Source organism: Mobula hypostoma, chromosome 28, assembly GCF_963921235.1.
Source record: "Mobula hypostoma chromosome 28, sMobHyp1.1, whole genome shotgun sequence".
Classification (NCBI taxonomy): domain Eukaryota; kingdom Metazoa; phylum Chordata; class Chondrichthyes; order Myliobatiformes; family Myliobatidae; genus Mobula; species Mobula hypostoma.
Genome location: NC_086124.1, coordinates 13,505,406 through 13,516,316, shown reverse-complemented (window position 1 = coordinate 13,516,316; position 10,911 = coordinate 13,505,406).

Below are 10,911 nucleotides of genomic sequence, written 5' to 3'. Positions count from 1 at the left end.
CACATTGTATTGCATGGACAGGCAGGTAGACAGAGGGAGTGGGGTGGTTCTGTTGGTAAAAGATAAAAATCAAATCTTGAGAAAGAGGTGACGTAGGATCAGAAGGTGTCGAATCCATGTGGGTAGAGTTAAGAAACTGCAAGGGTAAGAAGACCCTGATGGGAGTTATATACAGACCTCCAAATAGTAGAAAAGGTGTGGTCTACAAATTACAGATGGGAGATAGAAAATGCATGTCAAAAGGGCAATGTTAAGATAGTCACGGGGGATTTTGACGTGCAGATAGATTGGAAAAACCAGGTTGGTGCTGGATCCCAAGAGAGGGAACTTGTAAAATGTCTATAAGATGGCTTTTTAGAGCAGCTTGTGGTTCAGCCCACTATGAGAAAGGCTATTCTGGACTGGGTGTTTGTAAGGAACTGGATTTGATTAGAGAACTTTAAAGGAATCCTCAGGGGAAAGTGATCAAAATGTGATAGAATTCACCCTGCAATTTGAGAAGGAGAAGCTAAAGTCAGGCATATCAATATTACAGTGGAATAAAGGGAATTACAGAAGCATGAGAGAGGAGCTAACCAAGATTGATTGGAAGGGAACACTAGCAGGGATGACAGCAGAGTAGCAAAGACTAGAGTTTATTGGAGCTATTTGAAAGGTGCAAGATAGATACATCCCAAAGAAATAGTATTCTAAAGACAGAATGATGCAACTGTGACTGACAAGGGGAATCAAAGGCAATATAAAAGCAAAAGAGAGGGCATATAATAAAGGAAAAATTAGTGGGAAGTTAGAGGATTTGGAAGCTTTTAAAAAGTAACAAAAAAGCCATAAGAAAAGAAAAATATTAAGGTAAGCCGGCCAATGATATCAAAGAGGATATTTGAAAAGCCTGCAGAGGGACTTGCACCAGCTGGAAAAATGGGCTAAAAAATGGCAGATGGAGTTTAATACTGACAAGTGTGAGGTATTGCACGTTGGAAGGACAAACCAACGTAGAACATACAGGGTTAATGGTAAGGCACTGAGGAGTGCAGTGGAACAGAGGGATACAAAATTCCCTAAAAGTGGTGTCACAGGTAGATAGGGTCGTAAAGAGAGCTTTTGGTACATTGGCCTTTATTAATCAAAGTATTGAGTATAAGAGCTGGAATGTTATGATGAGGTTGTATAAGGCATTGGTGAGGCCGAATCTGGAGTATTGTGTTCAGTTTTGGTCACCAAATTACAGGAAGGATATAAATAAGGTTGAAAGAGTGCAGAGAAGGTTTACAAGGATGTTGCCGGGACTTGAGAAACTCAGTTACAGAGAAAGGTTGAATAGGTTGGGACTTTATTCCCTGGAGCGTAGAAGAATGAGGGGAGATTTGATAGAGGTATATAAAATTATGATGGGTATAGATAGAGTGAATGCAAGCAGGCTTTTTCCACTGAGGCAAGGGGAGAAAAAAACCAGAGGACATGGGTTAAGGGTGAGGGGGGAAAAGTTTAAAGGGAACATTGGGGGGGGGCTTCTTCACACAGAGAGTGGTGGGAGTATGGAATGAGCTGTTAGACGAGGTGGTAAATGCGGGTTCTTTTTTAACATTTAAGAATAAATTGGACAGATACATGGATGGGAGGTGTATGGAGGGATGTGGTCCGTGTGCAGGTCAGTGGGACTAGGCAGAAAATGGTTCAGCACAGCCAAGAAGGGCCAAAAGGCCTGTTTCTGTGCTGTAGTTTCTATGGTTTCTATGGTTAAAAGGTTTTTTTCAGATATTTAAAGAGTAAAAGAGAGGTGAGAGTAGATATCAGACCACTGGAAAATGACGCTGGTGGATGAACTAAACATGTACTTTGCACCCGTCTTCACTGTGGATGCACTAGCAGTATGCTGGAAGTTCAAGAGTGTCAGGGGGCAGAAGTGGGTTCAAATCCGATTACTAGGGAGAATGTGTTTGGGAAGCTAAAAGGTCTAAAGGTACATAAGTCACCTGGACCATATGGTCTACACCCCAGGGTTCTGAAAGAGGTAGCTAAAGAGATTGTGGAGGCATTACTGTAGTCATGAACGTTTAAGAATCACTAGCTTCTGGCACGACTCTGGAGGACTGGAAAATTGCAAATATCACTCCACTGTTTGAGAAGGGAGGGAGGCAGAAGAAAGGAGACAATAGGCCAGTTAGCCTGACCTCAGTGGTTGGGAAGATGTTGGAGTTGATTGTTAAGTATAAGGTTCCAGGGTACTTGGAGGCACCTAGTAAAATAGGCCAAAGTCAGCACTGCTTCCTTAAGGGAAATTCTTGCCTAGCAAATCTGTTGGAATTCTTTGAGGTAATAACAAGCAGGATAGAGAATTGGTGAATGTTGTGAACTTGGATTTTCAGGAGGCCTTTGACAAGGTGCCGCACATGAGACTAATTAACAAGATAAGAGCCTATGGTGTTACAGGAAAGATATAGCCATGGATAGAGCATTGGCCAACTGAGGGGAGCAAAGAGTGTGAATAAAAGGGGCCGATGACTAGTCGTGTTCCGCAGGCGTTGGTGTTGGGACCATTTCTCTTTATGTTATATGCCAGAATTAATGACTTTGTGGTCAGGTTTGTGGACAATATGAGGATAGATGGAGGGGCAGGTTGTGCTGAGGAAGTAGGGAGACTGCAGAAGGACTTGGACAGGTTGGGAGAATGGACAAAGATGTGGCAGGTGGAATACAGTATCAGGAAGAGATTGGTCGAGCACTTTGGTCGAAGGAATAAAAGAGTAGACAATTTTCTAAATGGGGAGAAAATTCAAAAATCTGAGGTGCAAAGAGACGTGCAAGTCCTTGTGCAGGATTCCCCAAAGGCTAACTTGCAGGTTAAATCAGTGGTGAGGAAGGCAAATACAATGTTAGCATTCATTTTGAGAGGACTAGAATATAAAAAACAAGGATGTAATGCTGAGGCTTTATAAGACACTGGTAAGGGCTCACTTGGAATATTGAGTGCAGTTTTGGACCCTTTATCTAGGAAATAATGTGTTTACATTGGATAGGGTTTAAAGGAGACTCACAAGAATGATTCCAGGAATGAAAGGTTTATCATATGAGAAGCGTTTGCTGGCTCCGGGCCTGTACTCACTGGAATTCAGAAGAATAAGTGGGGACCTCATTGAAACCTATCGAATGTCGAAAGTCTTAGACAGTGTGGATTTAGAGAAGATGTTTCCTACAGTGAGGGTATCTAGGACCAGAGGGTACAATGTCAGAATAGAGAGATGTCCATTTAGAACGGAGATGAGGAGGAATTTCTTTACCCTGAGGGTGGTGAATCCGTGGAATTCATTGCCACAGGTGGGAATGGAATCCAGGCCATTGGATGTACTTAAAGTGGAGGTTGATAGATTCTTGAAAAGTCAGGGCATGAAAGGTTATGGGAAAAAGGCAGGAGAATGGAATTGAGAGGGAAATGCATCATCTATGGTCAAATGGTGGAGCAGACTTGATGGGCCAAATAGCCCAATTCTGCTCCTATGTTTTATAGTTTTGTATCAAAACATACATTGGAATGCGACATTTGTGTTAACAAATAACACAACCTAAGGATGTGCCGGGGGCAGCCGGTGAGTTTCACCACACATCCCATCACCAACATAGCATGCCCGCAATGTTCAGCAGAACAACAGAAATAAAACAATTGAATTGACTTTATTCCTTACATCCTTCACATACACGAGGACTAAAAATCTTTACGTTACAACAGATAAACACTCCCCTCTCCGCCTCCCCTATCCACACATCCATCCCCTCACACACAGACAGACATCCCCAGGACAGGCTGCCATCTGACCTTTAACCTCCATCGGACTCATGGACCCACAGACATCAGGCCTCCAAGTTCCCGATGGACTCACAAACCCAGGGCATCGGCAATTGGGCCTCAACTTCGAAATCCCAACATGATTTTTGGAATATTGTATTACCAAATACAATATTATCAGTGTAAAATTGACTGGAATATAACAGCTTAATCTCTCAGATGCAGGGAAATAATTCCTTGGAATACTTGAGAGAAAACAAAGGAATCCTCCTCTCCTGACTAATGGGGTGTATCTCAATCAAAACTGGTAGAAACAAGTTTTCACTTTCTCAGATTGCAGTGCATGGGGGCTTGCAGTGAAAACCTTGGCCGCCATACTTCCTGCATTACAGCTGTGATTACCTTCGAGAATTACACCATTAACAGTAAAGACTTGGCTCACGAAAAAGATGACGGAAATGCAAGCATTTCTTTCCATTGTCGGACTGACCGAGCAGGCTGTGGAATGGCCAGAAGTTCTGCAGGTGCTGGAGATCAAAGCAACACACACGAGACACCGGAGGGACTCAGCAGGCCAGGCAGCACCTGTGGAAAAGAGTAAACAGTCGACTTTTCGGGCCGAGACCCTTCTTCGGGACTACAAATATTGTGAGTCAATCAGACAGTGAAGGGGATCATTTGTTTGTTCACCTGCTGCACTGAGTTTTCGCTAAAAGAATTTGCACACGCATCAAGGAAACTCAGTAGGTGTTGTCAGGTTTGCCTGTGGTTGCGGGCAACTGTTTCCAAACCAAAGGTTAAGATCCTCCATTTCTGGTGCAGTGTACAAGGTGACTTTGTTCTGTTATGGATTGATGTCCCAGTCTAGGTACAAAATATTTCCTTACTGTAACCAGAGCTAAAAATTCAACTCCTTGAAGCCATTCATTCCTTAGTCAGCACTTTCCCCCTCAATCATTGCATTTAGTGCCTGACAATTCACTGTGCACGATGTACAGACGTACATTTTAATGCCTGAATAACAGTGGTGTCCTAACACTATTGGCCTTGCTGAAACCTGAGCTTTAAGCAAAGGCAAGGAACCTGCAGTAGTAATGTTAGCAGAGTGACCAGCATTTTTTAATCGCAACACACACAAAACGCTGGAGGCACTCAGCAGGTCAGGCAGCATCCACGGCAATGGATAAACAGTCAGACTGGGACACTCCTTCAGGACTGAGGAAGAAGCGGGAAGATGATAGGATAAAGAGGTGTGGGTAGGGAGGAAGGAGGCAGGCTGGAAGGTGATAGGTGAAGCCAGGTGGGCGGGAAAGGTCAAGGGCCGGAGAGCAAGGATCCTGATTGGAGGCCAAGTGGAACAAGACGGCAGCAAAGACAAGCTCCCGGGAAGGATACGTTGGTCTGGGTGAGTAAATGGTTGAAAAGCCAGAGAGAGATCCCGGAGGGAGTCAGTATTGCTTCAGGTCGTTTGGAGCTGATGGATCATTTTTTAAAATTTCCTGCATCTCAACCACCACCCCCCTTCACCTCAGCAAGGAACATGAAGAATCGTCTGGGGGAGGTGGGGGGAGGGTGGGAGGCAACTGGATTCAAACAGCAAGAGACAGAGATAGAGACTGTGCCTCCACGCGCTGCTGGAGTGTCCTTTCATGCATCTCATAAATGTACTCAGCACAAAAGCACTCAATCCAAAGGATAATATTGCTCTGTGATCCTGAAAGGCACATGTTAAACTAAAGATGGATACTTCCTTGTGAAGCTTAGCGTATTGGCCTGATCAGCTATTGACACAAGAACAACCCCACTGATTGATGGCTCAGTTATCAATTTAAAACCATTCACGAACTTCACTTGATTAGTCTGATAATCAATGGTTTAATTTGTGCTTTCTGTTTACAGACTTCTTAGGCAAGGACAATATTGTAACTGTAAATCTGGCTAATTGTTAAACGATGAAGCAATCATCTGATGTAAATAGACCTGTTCCAATGGAAGTATCAGCTTGAGTGATTCAATTTGCTTTATGGCACGGAAGCTTGCTTCAAGATTCAAAGTACATTTTTATCAAAGATTGCATAAGTTATTCAACCTTGAGATTTGTCTGCTTACAGGCAGCCTCAAAGCAAGAAACCCAAACAACACCGCCCCCCCAAAAAAAGAAAGATCAAAATGACTCCACAGTGAAAGAGAAAGGAAAAAAAACACAATCATGCAAACAATGGAAGCAAATGACAGTGTTCCAAACCAGACTGAGTCCTTAGGTCCACTCTGTGGAGCAGCCAAAGTAGGTCCAGGCCTTGTTCACAGTAGCACAGCAGCTGGAGTAGGCCCAAGCCTCCATCTCAGTAGCACGGCAGCCAGAGTAGGCCCAAGCCTCCATCTCAGTAACACAACAACCGGATTAGGCCCAAGCCTCGTTCTCAGTAGCACAGCAGCCAAAGTAGGCCCAAGCCTCAATCTCAGTAGCACAACAACCAGATTAGGCCCAAGCCTTGATCTCAGTAGCACAGCAGCCAAAGTAGGCCTAGGCCTAGAGTTGCCAACTGTCCCGTATTAGCTGGGACATCCCATATATTGGACTAAATTGGTTTGTCCCATACGGGACCGCCCTTGTCCCGTATTCCCCCCGCTAAGGTAGAGCGTTCCAATGAAACTGTTCGTTAGCCGAAATGGCGTGAAGTGAAGAAGCAATTACTGTTAATTTATATGGGAAAAAATTTTGAGTGTTCCCAGACCCAAAAAATAACCTACCAAGTCATACCAAATAACACATAAAACCTAAAATAACACTAGCATACAGTAAAAGCAGAATCGGGAAGATTAAGCCGAAACCGATTTGTAGAAAAAAATCAGCACATACGTGCATGCACACGTCACGCATACATACATGGGTGCCCGCGCAAGGCCTTAGCAGTTCACCGCTGAGAGAACAGTGAACATCATGGGACAGCGAACGAAATCAGCCCGACCCTTGCCTCCAGTCCCAACACTTGGGCTTCCCAGTCCATCTGGACTGGCGTTGAAATTGTCCAAGCATCAGACAGTGCCTCGCTCTAGGACCTGGACCCCAGCATAGCGACATGCTTGGGATTCTACTCACTCTCTGCAGTCACCTGAAAAGTCAAGCCTGAAAGGTGACAACAAGCCATTAGAGATTCACTGGCAGTGAAATGGAGAGACAGGAGATGGCTGGTGTGGGAATCTGGAACAGTAAATAATCTCCTGGAGGAACACAGCGGGTTGAGGAGTGTTTTTGGAATGGGGAGGGGGAGGTAGGAGTGGAAGGACTCGTCACTATTCCAGGTTGAAACCCCGCATGAAGATTGAGAACGGAGATCAGCACACACAAAATGCGAGAGGAACTCAGCAGGTCAGGCAACATCTGTTGAAGTGAATAAACAGTCGATGCTTCAGGCCGAGGCCCTTCTTCAGGACTGAGAAGAAAGAGGGAAGATGCCAGAATGAAAAGGTTGGGGGAGAAGGGAAGGAGGCTAGCTGGAAGGTGAAATCAGGTGCCGCCCCCCCACCCCCCAGATCCTAAGAACTTTCTACAGGGGCACGACTGAGAGCCTCCTGACTGGCTGCATCACTGCCTGGTACAGGAACTGTACTTCCCTCAATTGCAGGACTCTGCAGAGAGTGGTGCGGACAGCCCAGCGCATCTGTAGATGTGAACTTCCCTCTATTCAGGACATTTACAAGGACAGTTGTGTAAAAAGGGCCCGAAGGATCACTGGGGTCCTGAGTCACCCCAACCACAAACTGTTCCAGCTGCTACCATCCAGGAAACGGTGCCACAGCATAAAAGCCAGGACTAGCAGGCTCCAGGACAGCTTCTTCCACCAGGCCATCAGACTGATTAATTCAGGCTGACGTAACTGTATTTCTATGTTATATTGACTCCAGAAGTGGCTGCGTGACCTTGGCTTCACTAGAAGAGAGATCAAGTCAACCAGCAGGGCTGTAGCTGAGGCAGCAGAGAAAGGATCAGCATGGGTGTGGACCAAGTATGTCCAGAGGGGCAGATAGTCAGACAGTGTCTACATCTTTTGCAAACCCTTCAGTAGTTGCACAGACACCTGAAAAGCAGACTATCTGTTGGATGGAAGTGACCAACAACTCTGATAGAGGCAGATGCCAAGTTTTTAAGCTCACCAGTGGGAGGTGGCACTGCTGGCCCACCACCTCGAGGGAGTCTTGATCATAAGTGGGCCGAAACTCCTGAAGACAGGTGGCAGATCAACTGATGATCCCTCTGGTGATAGCACAGGACAGTTAACATCTTAGTCCACGTGTATTCTGTAACTCTTGAGAAACAACACTTCATATTCCATCTGGTTAGCCTCAGTCTGATGGCAGGAATACAGACATTTCCTTCTGGTAATTTTTTTCCATCCCCCTCCCCTCTTCTTCTATTCCCCATTCTGGCTGCTTGCCTCCTCTCACCTGCCTATCACCTCCCCCTGGTGCCCCTCCTCCATCCCTTTCTCCTGTGGTCTACTTGCTTCTCCTATCAGATTCCTTCCTCCCCAGCTCTTGACCTTTCCCACTCACCTGGCCTCACCTTCTGGCTAGCCTCCCTCCTCTACACCCACCTTTTGATTCTGGCGTCTACCCACTTCCTTTCCAGTCTTGAAGAAGGATCTTGGCCCGGAACATTAATTGTTCATTCATCTCCATGGATGCTGACTGACCTGCTGAGTTTCCCCAGCATTTTGTGTGTGTGAATTTCTCTTTAATTTTTATATTTAGCCCAGTGAATGACCCCTTCAACTGCATTTGTTTGGAATTAAAGTTTTATACGTGATATGAACTGAAGGTATTATTACCAGTGGGATCTTTATTTTCAGGTTCTCCCCTGAAACTGATGACTCCAGCAGCTCTCCTGTTACCCTCCCAGGTGACATGCTTTGCTTGTGACCATGGAAACGGTGCCAAAAAACAAGTTTACCTCATGATGCGGGGTACATGCTGATCGGAATCAGAGCCAGGTCAAAGGTCATTGGCATACGTTGTGAAATATGTTGTTCTTTCTTTCAATAAATCTTTTTATTAATTTAAAAAGAACATAAATACAAACAAGAGGAAAATTATCTCAAATATATATATCAATAACAATACAAACAGATTGAGATAGACATTATCAAAATCATACATAGTGTTAAGCTAGTATATAGTATATATGATTATGATTATGATTTTATGATTATGAGGACACACAGTCCTCTTTTATTGTCATTTAGTAATGCATGCATTAAGAAATGATACAATATTCCTCCAGTGTGATATCACCAGAAACACAGGACAGACCAAGACTGAAAGACTGAAAAAAAAACACATAATTATAACATATAGTTACAACGATGAAATCAATACCGTAACTTGATGAAGAACAGGCCATGGGCACAGTAAAAAAGTTCAAAGTCTCTCGAAAGTCCCACATCTCACACAGACGGGAGAAGGAAGAAAACTCTTCCTGCCATACCCGACCACAGTCCGACTCTGAGTCGTCCGAAAACTTCGAGCTCCGACCAGCCCTCCGACACCGAGCACCGAGCACCATCTCTGCCGAGCGCTTCGACCCCGGCCCCGGCAACAGGCGATATGCAAAGCCAAGGATTTGGGGCCTTCGTCTCCGGAGATTCTCGATCGCACAGTAGCAGCGGCAATGAAGCAGGCATTTCAGAAGTTTCTCCAGATGTTCCTCTGCGCTTCATGGCTGTCCCCATCAAATCCAGACTGTGCATGGCACCCCTAATTACACATATCGATACTCACTCTGAACGGCTGCGCACGCCGCCATATATAATAAAAAAGAAAACAGCAATTCTCCTCTTATCAGTTCATGAAGAGGAGATATGTTGTTATGTGGCATAGCTTTACACCCTGTTTCGGAGAAACATTAGCTCATTTGATGGTATACATGTATATAGCTAAATGACAATAAATTTGACTTGACTTGATGCATAATAATAACAGTAAGAAGTACATATATCTTAAGAAGTTAAGTAAGTAGTGCAAAAATAGAAATAAAAAAGTAGTGAGGTAGTGTTCATGGGTTCAATCTCCATTCAGGATCGGATGGCAGAGGGGAAGAAGCTGTTCCTGAATCGTTGAGCGTGTGCCTCCAGGCTTCTGTACCTCCTACCTGATGGTAGCGGTGAGAACAGGGCATGACCTGGGTGATGGGGGTCCTTAAAAAGATGGATGCCGCCTTTTTGGCTCCTTGACGATATCCCAGATGCTGAGGGGTGGGGGGAGTGTGGCCAGTGTTCACGTGTGTATCAGCAAGGCCTCTGTACTTCAGTGATAGTTCAAGTGTGATGAACCTTTCGTGACCTTACTGCCCCAAAGTTCTTCAGTTTAGTTAGATTGAAATGTGCTTACAGTTGTCATGGCCTACAGCTTTGCAAGTTGTTAAATAAATGCAAGCATATTTATCTTTTCTGGGCATTGTTTTTCCCTGGTGGTTTCTGCAGGGCTAACCATGTAAGACCAATCAAATTTTCATCAAACTCCACAGCATAAAGAGTCACTATCTAATTCCTCTGCTTGCATTTGGGATTTTTCAGTGCTGGTTGTCATGGGACCGAGCTGTCATGCCTCAGTGTTAGCTCTGGTGGGTCCACACCAGAATGGCGAAAATTATTAATGTCTCACTCGTCACCTCAACTGCAGAGAGCATGTTCATCTATAGCTGCTTTTTAACATCGTTTTAACAGTTTATTGCTAGTTATCACCTCGCCATGGAGGCTTACTCTGTGAGAATTGGCTGCCACATTTTCTATATTTCATCAGCAACTGTACATTAACAAGCAATTGGAGGTTGTCTTGAACGGGGATGTCTTGTTCTCATAAAATCAGAATCAGAATCAGGTTTAATAGCACTGATCTATGAAGTGAAACTTGCTGTTTTGCAGCAGCAATACATAAGAAACATAAATTATTATGTGTATGTGTATATATATAGCTAGGGTGTCTACAACTTTTGCACAGTACTGTAGTAATTTTATGTACAGTACAATAGAGACCCATATCAGAATAAGGTTTATCATCACTCACATACGTCATGAAATTTGCTTTTTTTGTGGCAGCAGTACAGTGCAATTCAGAAAAAAAACTATAAATTA